This window comes from Dipodomys merriami, unplaced genomic scaffold (genome assembly GCF_024711535.1).
Source record: "Dipodomys merriami isolate MVZ:Mamm:240054 unplaced genomic scaffold, mDipMer1.0.p SCAF_31, whole genome shotgun sequence".
NCBI lineage: Eukaryota > Metazoa > Chordata > Mammalia > Rodentia > Heteromyidae > Dipodomys > Dipodomys merriami.
Genome location: NW_027204604.1, coordinates 10,345,720 through 10,361,285, shown reverse-complemented (window position 1 = coordinate 10,361,285; position 15,566 = coordinate 10,345,720).

The window sequence follows — 15,566 nt, the reverse complement described above, 5'->3', positions numbered from 1 at the left end:
CCCATTCCCACCGGGCGCCTCCCCTCCACCACGCTCCAGAGCCAGTCTGCGACCGTGGCCCTTCTGGCTATCCCTTCCCCACGCACAGCGGCACCCCACCCTTCCAGGACCACCCCTTGAAAGATGTCACATTCTTCCAAGTCACTCACATACACACACACATACACTTAACTCTGTCCCTCTTTGGCGTGGGGTGGGGTGGGGGGGTGAGTGCTGGGGCTTGAACGCAGGGCCTGGGTGCTTTCAAGGCTGCCTGGCACTCGGCCACATGAGCCACAGCTCCACATCCAGGTTTTTTGTTGTTTTGTTCTGTTTATTTGGTAATTAATTGGAGATAAGAGTCTTATGGACTTTCCTACCCTGGCTGGCTTGGAACTGCGATCTTCAGCTCTCAGCCTCCTGACTAGCTAGGATTACAGGCTACCCAAGGCTTATAGAAGACTAAAATGTTCCCTGTATCTGCTGTTGAACAATGTTCCAACAAGTACCTGTTTCCAAAATGTATCTGACAGCTGGGTGCCCAGCAGGTGGGAGGCAGATAATTGGAGTCCTAGACTGGCTCCAGGGTGGGGGCCATTGTGTCTGTTTCTTCCTTGGGCATTTTATCTGAGTGGAGAAGCCCTGTGTATCTGTGGGTCTGAGCAGTGGGGATTCACCTAATCACACAAATATTAGGGAGAAAGCCATGCCAGTGTTGATGTGTACTATGTAAGAATGGTTTGGGTTGCCTCTGTGTGTGAACATGTACAGACTTTATATTTGACTTGTTAGTATTTCCTAAAAAACATGCAGTCTAACAAATATTCATGCCCAGCACTGGTAGCCCACACCTATAATCCTAGTTACTCAGGAGTCTGAGATCTGCCAATGGCAGTTCAGAGCCAAACTGGACAGAAAAGTTGGTAAGACTCTAATCTTTAATTAACCAGCAAAGAAGCTAGAAGTGGAGGTATAGCTGAAGAGGTAGAGTGCCAGCCTTGTCTGTAAAAGCTAAGCAACAGCATGAGTCACAGAGTTCAAGCCCCAGTACCTTCATACAAAAGAACTAACAAATATTTACAAACCATATTAGGTATTAGAGTCATCTAGAGTTGATCTGAAGTCCAGAGGACTTTAAGGTTAGATGCAAGTACTCCATCTTGTTGTATGGGACTTGAGCGTGCAGCACTTGGAGTGGAGTGGAGCCCTAGAACTATCTGCACTATGCCAGGCACTGGTGGCTCACGCCTGTAATCCTAGCTACTCAGGAGGCTGAGATCTGAGGATCGCGGTTCAAAGCCAGCCCGGGCAGGAAAGACTGTGAGACTCCTATCTCTAATAAACCACCAGAACACCGGAAGTGGCGCTGTAGCTCAAGTGGTAGAGCGCTCGCCTTGAGCTGAAAAGCTGAGGGACAGTGCGCAAGCCCAGAGTTCAAGCCCCATGACCGACCCAAAAAAAAAAGAACTATCTGCACTACAAAACCTTAGGAGATGCCCTTGCAAGAGGACCTGGTTGGACACCAGGACACTAGGTTCCAAAGCTAGCCCGGTGTCAACCAGCTGTGTGATGTGGGAAAAGTCTTTTCCATGTTCTGGGCCTCTGAAGGAAGAGTTAACCAGATCATCCTTAAAGTCACCTCCGGCTATGAGGCAGAAAGGGAGACCCGGAAGGGAGAGGGAGAAGGTGGGGTCCTGGTGGTCATGGGGAGAGTGGCTGCAGGAGTGAGCAGAGAGAGAAGTCGAGAATGGGCTTTCTGAGTCACAAAACAAGTCAAACTTGAAAACCATCTCTGCATAGCCTCCCTGGGAGGCGCGCACACATACACGTACACATACACGCCCCAGCTAGGGACCCTAGCTTTCCTAAATTGGTGGCATACTCACTTGGGGCCAGCAGAAAGATGAGGGTGGAGTCCTGGGTCCCTCAGTGGGTGTCCCCTTTGCCCCGGAAAAAAGAGGAGGACTCGGGGATTTCTGGGTCAGTTGGAAAATTACAGAGCCAGCTGAGGGTGGACAGTGGTATTTTCCAGGCTTGAGAAAGAACACAGGAAGCAGGAGAGAGTTGTCCCACCTCAGAAAACTGAGGAGCCTTCTCTCTCTCCCTCCAGCACCCCATCTACCTTATGCCTTGAAACACAGGGAAGAGGAGTAGAAAGCACCTGAGACTGAGCAGACAAGCAGGTGTGAGATCCCAGCCCCAGCCCAGCAGTGTGCCACTCCAACAGCTCCCCAGTGAAGACAACGTTCCTTTACCAGCCTTCTCAGGTGGATAGATGTGCTGCTCACTGGCAATCCCAGCACACAGAGGGCTAAGGCAGGCAGGGAAATCATGAATTTAAGGCCAGCTTGGCCTACACACACCCACACACCCACACACACTTTGTCCTAGATGAATAAATAAACAAACAGGCCAACAGATGCGTTATCCCTGTCCATTGTCCCTCTGGAAACCTCCCCTATTTTATCAATGTGGCCTCCTCAGGTAGTAATAATAGTTAATCATTATAGATTGTACTATTGTTTCCATGCTTTCCCTGGAATTATCTCCTTGGATCCCTAGAGCAAACTCTACAGAGAGGTACCATTTTTAGATAAAGAAATTGAAGTACTTTCCCAGTTAAGTCTCTTTTCTTCAACTATAACCAACATGGAAATCCAGCCACTGAAAATCAGGCAATCTTTGAGAGAGTGTGTGTGTGTGTGTGTGTGTGTGTGTGTGTGTGTGTGTGTGTGTGTGTGTGTGTGTGTGTGTGTGTGTGTGTGTGTGTGTGTGTGTGCGTGTGTGTGTATGCACGCACATGTGTGGGCACTGGTACTAGGACTTCAATTCAGGGCCTCGAGCTCTCCTTAACTTTTTCCGCTGAAGGCTGGCACTCTACCACTTGACCACAGCTTTACTTCTAGCCACCAATTGAGAATAGCAATCTTCATCTAGCCTTGCCAGGAGCCTCAGAGTCTAAGAGAAAAAGGCACAACCACATCCTAGCTAATACCCATACTGCTCCCTTCATAAAAGTCTGTGTCCAGGCTGGGAAGGTGGCTCAGTGGTAGAGCGCTTGCCTTGCATGCCTGAGGCCCTGGGTTCGATTCCTCAGCACCACATAAGCAAAAAGAAAAAAGCCGGAAGTGGCGCTGTGGCTCAAGTGGTAGAGTGCTAGCCTTGAGCTGAAGAGCTGAGGGACAGCGCCCAGGCCCAGAGTTCAGGCTGTGTCCTTTGGACCAAATAGAGACTTCTATGGACCTTGGTTCTTTAAATCAATTATGGGAAAATCTTCATGGCCCTTTCCCTTCTACCCTCCCTTCTTGACCATACACACACACACATACACACACATACACATACACACACACACCTTCCTCCCTGACCACTTCCCACTTCTAGGAAATGGGGATGACGTGAGGATCAAGGCCATCCTTGGGGAACTGCTAATAGTCTGGCAAAATGCATTAGCAGTTTCTGCTCCACCCCCACCCCAACCTCTCCCCATTATCCTTGGGCTCAGAGCAAGCATCCTCCTCATTCTACAGAGATAAGATACCCAGCTGGGGCTGCTTGACCTCCCAGAAGGCCGAGAAGCCACGGAGGACCTGGAGTTCCTCTGATGTTCTCATCTCCTCTCACCATCTCCATAATCTAAGGGCTGTGGTCCATGTCAAGACTTCTTTGCTGGGGGGGAGGGGGGAGGCTGGGAAGGGATGTGAAGGGTAAACCAAAGGAGGAGGCTGCAATGCTTGGTAAGAAATGTACGCATTATCCTGCCCATGTAATTGTAACCCCTCTGTACAGTGTGTTCACAAATAAAATTAAATTAAATTAAAAAAAAAAAAAGACTTTGCTTCTCTCACCCTGCCCCCAAGAAATCAGTCTCTTTAAGCATTAGGACCTGCATGAGGGCCAAATGCAGTCTGTGGACTTGAAAGGAGGAGGTCTGGATCTCCTGGACACAGCAATTCCATTTGAATGAGGGATAAATGTATCAGAAATACGTAAGAATGTAAGAGATGTTCCTCTGACCATTTTTGCCAGTCCCAGGACTTGAACTCAGGGCCTTGCTTGCTTAGCTTGCTTGCTAGGCTGGTACTTTACCACTTGAGTGACACCTTTTTTTTTTTTTTTTGGTCCGGTCGTGGGGCCTGAACTCTGGGCCTGGGCGCTGTCCCTCAGCTCTTCAGCTCAAGGCTAGCGCTCTTCCACTTGAGCCAGAGCGCCACTTCCAGCTGTTTTCTTTTTGCTTATGTGGTGCTGAGGAATCGAACCCAAGGCCTCAGGCATGCAAGGCAAGCGCTCTACCACTGAGCCACCTTCCCAGCCCTAGAAAAAAATTTTAAGTGCAGGATGAAGCATAGACTAAGCATATTGTATCAACTCCACACAAACACTATGTTGCCATTAAAAATTATGTCATAAAAAAAATGACATGATCCAGGCACTGGTGGCTCAGGCCTATAATCCTAGCTACTCAGGAGGCTGAGATCTGAGGATTGCAGTTTGAAGCCAGCCAGGGCAGAAGAGTCCATGAAACTCTTATCTCCAATGAACCACCAAAAAAGCTGGAAGTAGAGGTATGGCTCAACTGAGGTAGAGGTATGACTCAACCTTGAGGTAAAAAGCTAAGGGATAATGCCCAGGCCTGGAGTTCAAGCCCTAGTACTAGCACAAAAATTAATCAGTTAATTCATTTTTTAAAAGATCCAGGTGAGGGGCTGGGAAGGTGGCTCAGTGGTAGAGTGCTTGCCTTGCATGCGTGAAGCCATAGGTTCAATTACGCAGTACCACATAAGCAGAAAAAGCGGGCAGTGGTGCTATGGCTCAAGTGGTAAAGCGCTAGCCTTGAGCTGAGGAGCTCAGGGACAGCACCCAGAGTTCAGGCCCCATGATCAAAAAAAAAAAAAAAAAAAAAAAAGATCCAGATGACATTGTCCAAAAAGAAATGTACTCATTATCTGACTTATATTACTGTAAACCCTCCACACATCACCTTTATAATAATAATAAAAGTTTTAAAAAACAGATCCAACTGAGCCCATTCCTGCTTCAGAAAGTTCTGGGCTTTTCCATGATGTTGAGAAAAAATGGCTGAGACATAGAGAACCAATCACAGCACAAGACAGGGAAGATGACATCTAAGGGGACAGGAGGGAGGTAAGTCCCAACTGGTTTCAAGCAGAGATGTGGCAGGTAGGGGACACTTTGGTCTTTGAGTCGTCCAGGCAAGGGGGAGGCTAGATAAGCCCAGTACCCTAGCTCCCCTCCTTCCTTCCCTCCTCCCTTTCTCCTTTCCTTCTTTCCTCTTTCCTTTTTCCCTCCCTCCCTCCCTTCCTTCCCTCCTTCTTTTTGGTCAGTGCTGGAGATAGAACCCTGGCTCTTCTACTTGTTAGGCATGCACCTACCACTGAACTACCTGTAGCTAATTTAAGGCCTGCAAGACAAAAGCGTGGAAGGTAACTGGATCTCCTTCCCACCTCAGGTTTCAGGAGCACCACCCTCCCTGTGGGTCTCTAAGTGGGAAAGACACCGAGTGACCCCGCTGCTTTCTGAAATGCCTGGAGCAGAGAGGTGATTGTGTGCTGTGAATGCTGCCATTCTACTGGAGTTTAGACTGCCTGAGGGGCTAACTGCCAGGCTAAGCTAACTACTGGTGGGTCTGGAGAATGAGGAGGGACAGCCAGAGGCGACAGCGCTCTGCCAGCTCCACACCCCCATGGGACTCTCACCGGGAGGCTGCGTGCTAGGGTGGGCTCTGGAATCAGACAGACCCAGTGTGGCTCACAGAGGTGCATCCAATCATTCTTTTCTCTCCCGACTCACACATATTAAATAACAAGCACAAAGCAGGCTAGTGTAAGACTGGGGTAACTTTACGCCTGCCAGTAACTCATTTTTGATAGAGAAAGCTTTTGGGGGGAAAGAACACAGGCTGCTACATATATAATGTTCTTCATGGCTGAGAAGATGGCTCAGTGGTAGAGTGCTTGCCTCGCATATATGAGACCTAGGGTTCGATTCCTCAGCACCACATAAACAGGAAAAGCTGGAAGTGGCGTTGGGGCTCAAGTGGTAAAGCGCTTGCATTGAGCTGAAGAGCTGAGGGACAGCGCCCAGGCCCAGAGTTAAAGCCCCATGACCAACAAAAACAAATATAAATAAATAAATAAATAAAGTTCTTCAAATTAGGTCCTAGAGCACATTTCTTCAGTCTGTCTTCTCTATGGAATCCTAAATGTGAGGCCATACTAAGAACACCAGGACCTAGTTTCTGGTTCCAGTGGCCCCAAGAACTGTCCAAAAGTGATCTAGCCAGGTGCTGGTGGCTCACATCTGTAATTCTAGCAACTCAGGAGGCTGAGATCTGTGCATCAAAGTTCAAAGCCATCCTGGGCAGGAAAGTCTAAGAGACTTTTAAATTTTATTTATTATTTTTTGTTGGTTGTGGAGCTTGAACTCTGGGCCTGAACACTGTCCCTGAGCTCTTCAGCACACTTCTGGGTTTCTGGTGGTTAACTGGAGATAAGAATCTCACAGGACTTTCCTGCTTGGGCTGGCTTTGAACCGTCATCCTCAGATCTCAGCCTCCTGAGTAGCTAGGATTACAAGCATAAGCCACTGGCGCCCAGCTAAAATTTTTTAAATTTTTGATTGTGGGGCTTGAACTCAGGGCCTGGGCACTGTCCTTGAGCTTTCCTGCCCTGGATGGCTTCAAACTATGATCTTCAGATCTCAGTCTCCTAAGTAGTTAGGATCATAGATATAAGCCAGCAATATTTGGTTGTGAGACTTATCTCCAATCAACCTCCAAGAAGCCAGAAGTGGAGCTTCAGCTCAAGTGGGATAGCAAAAAAGCTGAGGGCCAGGGCCCAGGCTCTAAACTCAAGCCCCAGCACCAGCACATATACACACACAAAAGTGATCCAGCCACACTGTCAGCAAGTACAAACATCTCAAGACTGAAAAACAACTCTGGTGGTACGAAATGATCAGAGTTCAGCAGGACAGACCAAAAGTAGCCAGGCAGAGTGGAGGAGTTCTAAGCTGGGGCTTTGCAGCCAGGATGCTGGAAAGGGAGAATAATAATTACTCGCTTCTGTGCTATACTTAGCGGCTTACCAGCACTTTCAAAGACATCATTGGTTTGATTCTCACAAGTACCTTGAAGGTAGGCAGGTGCCACCTCCTTTTAAAGATGGAGACGCTGAGGTCACATAACTTGCCCAAGGGACAAATCTGAAGCAAGTGAGAACCGAGGGCCCCCTCATCTGGGTGTGCCCACAAGCGCCCTAAGCTTTCTGCCTGGCAGCCCAGGGAGGGCTCCCATTGCCACACTCTCAGCTCTGTGCCTCCGTTGTGTGTGACAGCGGCAGGCCCAGACAGAGCCCACACCAGGAGGCTGAGGAGCTCAGAGGGATTCTGTGTGATTGCTGGCTTGGACCCACAGTCTTCAGAGTGGGAGAAATAGAGGGGTCAAGCAGAGGGCAGGAGGGTGTAAGGAGAAGCCCCAGGTTTCATTCCCACTCTCCCCTGTCTGCATTGCAGAAATAAAAGCCAAACAAGTTGCTGAGCACTGGTGGCTCCCACCTGTAATCCTAGCTACTCACGGAGCTGAGATCTGAGCATTGAAGTTTGAAGCCAGCCAGGGTAGGAAAGTCCATGAGACTCTTATCCCCAATTAACCACCTGGCAGAGAGGTGGCAGCAGAGCTGTGGCTCAAGTGGTAGAGCACTAGCCTTGAGCACAAAATCTCAGGGACAGTGCCCAAGCCCTCAATTCAAGCCCCAGGATTGGTGTACACGTGCATGTGCACACACACACACACACACACACACACACACACACACACACACGGAACAACTCATCATCCCCCACCATTAACTGTTTCCAGGATATGTACTCTACTGGATGTGAGTCAGGATGTATAAGAGTCAGACTCGCAGAGGGACTTACCAGGGCATCTGAGGTAAGGCATCAAATCTGCAATCTCTCTCTTATAGATGACCACTTGAGCTGTAGATATTTCAGGACAGAACAAGTTAAAAAAGGGGTAACAAATGAATAAGACAGTCCCCACCTTGGGAGGGGAGTGTCCTATGAGATTGAGGATCCTTCTGGATGAGCAACTTTTCTATTCTGAAAGGAATGGCTGGAATGGGCCAGGGTTGTGTGAGATAGGCTGGGGCTGGAGTAACTGGCAGGATTTGCTACCTGGCCCTGTGTGTGTGTTGGGGGAGTGAGGGGGGCTGATACTATAAAGCCATTCTCACGGTCCTGATGCAATGCTTGAGATAATAAGCAAGTGAGTAATTAATAACTAGATTGTGCTGCAGGGTATGGCACAACTTTTTCACAACCAATCCCCAGGCTTCTGGAAGGTAGTGGCCCAGGTGGCTGGACAAGGACACTAGAGGAAAAGAGGCAGTGGTGGGTGGTGCCATGCTGGGCACCTGGGCTAGGAAAGAGGACCGGAACACCCACAAATAGTGACTGGACACCCTCTGGCCCAGTAGCCAAGGGATGTGTCCCTTCACTGCAAATCATATGAACCTTGTCCACTGCTGGCAGCTGGCAGTCACTTTTACCAGGTGCACTTACCAGGTGCTCTGAGAAGGTACCTAGGGATTGCACAGTAGGCACGGGGTCAGATGTGAGACAACCAGAGATACTCTGCCTCCACCTCCCCCTCCCATCTCACGTGCCCCGCTGGAGCTGACTCTTCTCCTACCAATCTCCTACCCTATGTTTCCACTCGACATAGGTACTCTAGAGACCAAGGGGATTCGCAGGTCTCAGACTCAGAGTCAGGTAGACCAGCTGGCTAGCTGGTTCTGCCCTTAGTGGCCATCCGGGCAACTTCCTGCCTCTGTGAGATTGGCTTGCTCCCTCTGTGGGATGGACAGCACACATCTCAGATTTCGTGTGTGTGTGTGTGTGTGTGTGTGTGTGTATGTGTGTGTGTGTGTGTGTGATCAGAGTGCTCTTAGTTTGTTACCTGACACAGAGCACTTAGTAATTGTTTCTCCCCTGTCCCTAGCTCCCACCCTTTCTTCCCTGTTCCCCTTCTCCCTAGCTCAGGTCCAACACCTGTTTCTGTCTCCATTATACTGCAGATCTGTATCTGCTTCTTGCTTAATTCCCTGTGCCATAAAACTAGTGACACCACGTCAAAATGCTTTCATTAGCAACCTCTTCCCTTTGGTCCTGGTCACTCTGAGAAGGACATCCATTCTGTTTTATAGTGTACAACCTTGGAGAACAGGAGACAGATAACTCCTAGGTCAGAAAGGGGTGGGGCTAGTCTAGAACCCAGGGCCCACTCCCTTTGCACTGAGCTTCCTGGAGATTGCACAGGTATTTCTAGAACTTATCTCCCTGTTCTAAGGGTCTCTCTGAGGAGCCCTGAGAAGCTGCAGAACTGGGTTTGGTGGGAAGCTGACCCTATCTCAGTCTATTGGCCAGGGCTAAATCAGGAAGACTAAACCCTGTTATAGAGACTCAGGCCCAGACCACAAATGGGAACTCACAGAGAAGGGGAGGCTCCCAGGGATGGGAGCAGAGTTTTATTTGTGAGATGATGGGTCCTCATGGGAGGTCCTCTCACAGCTCCTAGATTGGCACAAAGATCAGAGTTCATCCCCATGAGTGGTTTTCAAAGTGGTTTTGTATGCAGTATGTCATTTGGCAATTGCAGTGGCCTTGAGAGACAGGTGTCAGTCCCACTGCTGGGCCACAGGGCAGATAGCATTAGAGCCTGGCCTTGCCCTCTGGCCTCTGACTAGGTTTACTTCTAAGGGGACCCAAGGGGACAGAGGCTGCTGAGTACTTGGATGTGGGAACAGTTAAGACAGGAAAAGTTTCCATCTCTGCTTCCTAAGAACTCTTTGGAGGGCTGGGAAGGTGGCTCAGTGGTAGAGTCCTTCATGAGACCCTGGATTCAATTCCTTAGCATTACATAAACAGAAAAGGGCAGAAATGGCATTGTGGCTCAAGTGGTAGAGTGCTAGCCTTGAGCTGAAGAGCTCAGGGACAGTGCCCAAGCCTAAAGTTCAAGCCCCACGACTGACCAATAAAAACAAACAAGGGGGAGGATGGGAAGGGATGGGAAGGGGAAACAAAGGAGGAGGCTGCAATGCTTGATAAGAAATGTACTCATGCCGGGTGCTGGTGGCTCACGCCTGTAATCCTAGCTACTCAGGAGGCTGAGATCTGAGGATCGCGGTTCAAAGCCAGCCCGGGCAGGAGAGACCGTGAGACTCCTATCTCCAATAAACCACCAGAAAACTGGAAGTGGCGCTGTAGCTCAAGTGGTAGAGCGCTCGCCTTGAGCTGAAGAGCTGAGGGACAGCGCCCAGGCCCAGAGTTCAAGCCCCCACAGCCAACCAAAAAAAAAAAAGAAATGTACTCATTATCTTGCCCAAGTAATTGTAACCCCTCTGTACAGTACTTTCACAATAAACAAACAAGCAAACAAAAAACAAAACAAAACAAAACAAAAAGGGAGAACTCTTTGGTAGGCTGGGCACTGGCAGCTCATGCCTGTAATCCTAGCTACTCAGTGGACTGAGATCTGAGGATTGAAAACCAGCCTGGTCAGAAAAGTCCATGAAACTCTTATCTCCAATCAACTAGCAAAAAGCTAGTAGTGGAGCTGTGGTTCAAACTGTAGAGCACTAGCCTTGAGCAAAAAAAAAAGCCTAAGGCACAGTGCCCTGGCCCTGAATTCAAGCCTCAGTACCAACACACACACACACACACACACACACACACACACACGTTGTCTTTAGCAAAGGGCCCTTTTTCTTTAGAGTGAGCAAGACAGGGTTAGGGCATGGCCCCAGCACTCCAGACTCGCTACACAGGGAGGGAGAAGGCCAAGGAGAAGGTGTGGACAGCTGGTAAGTACCAGGCCTCTGCACCGTGCCTCACCCCTGCACCTAGTGCAGTAGCTACTGCTCCCTCCTGCCCTCTGTGTCCAGTTCATCCCCAGCTCACTGGCCTTGCTGAGGACAGAGCCTGTGATTTACATTTTGATTATTGTCCCTTCTTCTCTACTGCCACGAACAGACACATCCCCGCCCCTGAGGCCACTAGCAGCCTCTGTCCATGTTGCCGACCCCATCAAGCCTGGCGCTCTGCCACACAGAAGGTGGTTATAAACTCTCCAGGGGGAGAGAGCCTGTCATTAGGAGTGGCTTCCCACCTCCCTGAAGCCACTAGCTCTCCTGTTTGCCCTAAGAATACTCTACTGGCCGCCGGAGGTCTGCAGCCCGCCCTCCCACACAGGCCAGCCCAGCGGATGTGAAGCAGCCTCTGGGAGAAGACGGGTTCAGAGGGCTCCTCTCTTAGGCGGGTCACCTTTGTCTTGGGCATTTGATGTCCCCAGTGTAGCCACTTTGACACTCCATCCTCTACCTTGTAATGAAAAGCGAGCTCAGGGGAAAGGGAGGCAAGCCTGGCTGCAGCATCACAAGGAGATCTGGCAGGGAATCTTGGGGCCCTTCTCCAATGGCCCAGGAGCTGGGCTGCCTCCTGAACGGCCCCTGGGCTCTTGGAGATTGGCACTGGCTCTGAGGCCAGGGGTGAAACAAGACCTCTCAAAGCAGGCAGCCAGCAGCAAGTTCTGGAAGGGGAACCATCCCCTGGGCCCTCCCACCCCTCCTTGCCACTGTGCAGCCCCTTTCTTCCTGGGATCATCCACAATCCACATGCTTCTTCCCTAAAGAGTCAGACGGTGGGTGTCTTCCAGAGCTACGTGGTCTCTGTCACAGCGGACTGTGTTTGTATCACAGAAGCAGCCTTGGATCATATAGAACTAAAGGTTGATTCTAAGGCAATTTTATTTATGAACTATTAAAACTTCTAAGGCCTGAGCAGCATGCTCAGGTCTGCAATCCTATTTAAGAGACTAAGATCTAAGGACTGAGATTCAAAGCCAGCCTGGGCAGGAAAGTCTATGAGACTCTTATCTCCAATTAATCACCAAAAATCCAGAAGTGGAGCTGTGGCTCTAGTAGTAGAGGATCAGCTTTGAGCAAAAAAGCTCAGGGATAGTGCCCAGGCCTTGAGTTCAAACCCTTGTAGATGGGGGTGAGGGTGGGGAAGAGTTCCCAACAATATTTATGTGTCTGAAAGTCTTCTTTTAGCCCTGTCATTTTTTAATTTTTCCTAACCATTTAAAAATGTAATCCCTACCTTGAAAAAAAAGTTAAGAAACAAAACAAAACCTGTCCTTCCTCATGAACCACAGGGAACCAGCAGTGGCCTGGATGATGGGGCGGGGTGGGGGGTGGGTTCTGTTATCTCAGCATCAAAGCTGCCTCGAGTTTCAGCATCCTTAAATGAAAAGATCATTTGATCAGAGGGATGGAGATTAGTGTGTAACAGCACCCAGGCTGGGCTTTGCTCTCTTTGGATAAGGATATGGGCTTAATTTTAAGCTACTGCTGTGTCCATATCTATTTTGTGCTTTTGTACCATTCTCTTAACCTCACCACACTCTTGTGAAACTAAGTGGAAACATTTCTCTTTTACAGATGAAGAAAAGAAAAATTCAAAGAAGCCAAACAAATTGTCCCATGGACCACGTCTGGTAAAGCTGGGGTACAGATTCATACCTGGTTTTCTGGTCTTCAAGGCCCGCATGCTGTCCTGTAATCTTAAGGAGGTTCATTTATCACCTAGCAAAATATTTGTTAGGGAAGCAGGCAGGTGAGCTCTTTGTCTTGGAGTAGATATTGTAGATAATCACTCATACTCACTACTGAAGAATGTCAGATGCTGGGCGCCGGTGGCCCACGCCTGTAATTCTAGCTACTCAGGAGGCTGAGATCTGAGGATCATGATTCAAAGCCAGCCCAAGTAGGAAAGTCCATGAGACTCTTATCTCCAATAAACCATTCAGAAAACCAGAAGTGTTGCTGTAGCTCAAGTGGTAGAGAGCTAGCCTTGTGCTGAAGAGCTCAGAGACAGCGCTTAGGCCTAGAGTTCAAGTCCCATGATTTAAAAAAAAAAAAAAAAAGTCAGATGTCTATGAAAGAAGTCAAGAGGTTCAGGGAGGGAGGACCTTGAAAGTCACACAAGAAAGCTTATCTAAGAAGTGAGGATCCGGGGCTTGGAAGGTGGCTCAGTGGTAAAGTACTTGCCTTGCATGCATGAGGCCCTGGGTTTGATTCCTCAGCACCACATAAGCAGAAAAAGCCAGAAGTGGGGTTGAGGCTCAAGTGGTAGAGCACTAGCCCTGAGCTGAAAAGCTGAGGGACAGTGCCCAGGCCCAGAGTTCAGGCCCCACCACTGGCAAAAAAAAAAAAAAAAAAAAGAAGTGAGGATCCTGCCCCAGGAAGATCCTAGAGGAAAGTATCAAGAAGAAGACTCAGCAAATGCAAAGGCCCTGAGACAGGACCAGCAGGCACAATGGGTGAGCAAGTTAGAGGGAGGGAAGTAGAAAAGGAGTCAGACAAGTGGGCAGAAACCAGATGTGTGACTTTCATTCTCCTACAACAGGAAAGGTATTAGAAGGGGCAACCAGAGATGAGACAGGATGCAATTTACAGTTTGAAAGATCACTTTGGGAGTAATGAATTTGGTGGGAAAGAATATCACTATGTCTAGTGGGAAAGTGGTGATGATGATAGATACGAAGAGGCTTAGAACAGAACACAAGTATGTCATGAGAGCTAGCGGGTCCTTGAGGGGCTGGGAATGCCTCATCCAAAGGGAAGCCCTTCCCCTTCCTCCTCATCCTTCTGTCTCCACTATCCACACCCCCACACAAGACCAGGGGCTCAAAGGATGATGGGAGAGAGACCTTGCAGGGACTCAGCATTCTGGAAGGCAGGGGAATTTGACCCTTCCAACTACTCTTACTAAGGGCTTTAAAGATCTAGGGCTGTTCCCAGCCATATCCCTGGCTGCAGATGGAACTCAGAGGAGCTTGGGAGCTGGGAGGGATCTGGGGCAGGAAGGGTAGATGAGAACAGAGAACAAAATCAAGAGCCTGGAGTCCCTTTTCTTCCAGAGAGATGCAAAGGGAGCAATGGAAGAGGGTGGAACCTCTCTTCTCAGGCAACTTGTGGCTGGGGACAGTCCAGCAATGGGATGGAAAGGTTAAACATCTTTGGTGAGATCAAAGGCAGCCCTGGGTGGAGGGCAGTGTAAGGCCAGGCACTTTCTGGAAGGCAATTTTGGCTGTTTAGGGTTTGGAATGTGAAGGGAGAGGTGGTTGGTGGATGGTTTGCATGGGCGTGGACCCGAGGACAGTTTTCTGACTAGAGTGTACCAGTAGCATTCCAAAGAGGGACAACACTGTCCAACCCAGGCCTTCCATGAAGCAGGAGAAAGCTTGCTCCAAGACAGGAGAAACAGCCCCTACTCTGCTTGTAGGCACAAAGTACGCCCAGAGAGGTGTATGCATCTCACCCAGTAGCTCACTGCTTATCACCCTGCTGCCCATGTCTCCCACCAACCCCAGGGCTTCCTCTAGGCCAGGGGCCTTCCAAATGTCAGCACTAATCAGCTTCCCACCATCTATCCCCCACCATCCGCCTCCCTCCCCCACTATCTAGGACTCCTTTGCTTACCCTTAAGAGGGAGGCAGGTAGGGGCACCCTTATCTACTCAGGAGCTGCTGGGAGTCAAGAACGTCATACATACAGTTACTATTTTATTTTACTCCTATGAAAACGATTCAGATTATAGATTAAGAGTTGGTGATTCAAGCCTGTAATCCTAGCTACTCAGCAGGCTGAGATCTGAGAATCTCTGTTTGAAGCCAGATTGGGCAGGAAAGTTCATGAGATTGCTATCTCTAATTGACCAGTGAAAAGCCAGAAGTGGAGCTCAAGTGGTAAAGCCCTTGCCTTGAGCACAAAGTCAAGGATAACAACTAGACTCTTGAGTTCAAGCCCCAGAACTAGAACAGAGAGAGAGGGAGGGAGGGAGGGGGGTGGAGGAATCTCAGCAAGATGAAGTGCCTTACCAGGAACCCACAGTTAAAAAGTGGGAGGGGCAGGATATACATCAAATGTCCTGGGTCTGGGAAGGTGGCTCAGTGGTAGAGCAGCGCTTGCCTTCATGCATGAAGCCCTGGGTTCGATTTCTCAGCACCACATAAGCAAAAGGAAAAAAAGCCGGAAGTGGCGTTGTGGCTCAAGTGGTAGAGCACTAGCCTTGAGCTGAAGAGCTGAGGGACAAGCGCCCAGGCCCAGAGTTCAGGCCCCATGACCGGACCCCCCCCAAAAAAAAATCAAATGTCCCTTTAAAGTGTACATTTCACCTGTACTAGAGCCATTTCAGCATCTCTGTGACCTTAAAGGTCATTCCTCCCCTCCCACCCCCCCGCAGGTGCTGTTGCTGACTGCTCGCCCCTCTCTTTCTTTGGAAGAGGAAAGGTACCTCTAACCCTGACATCCTGAAAAGTTTGGTGAGTCACCTCCCTAGGGAAGCAGCAGCCAGCTGTTTCCTGCCCCCATAACTGCTCCCCATGTCCCCTCACCTATAACCCCACATGGCTCTTCTAGAATCATGTCCCAGGGACTGTACAGGGAAGCCCTGCCTGGAGGGAGAGGAAGAGCCTCCCTGCAGCCCAATCCTGGGACTCT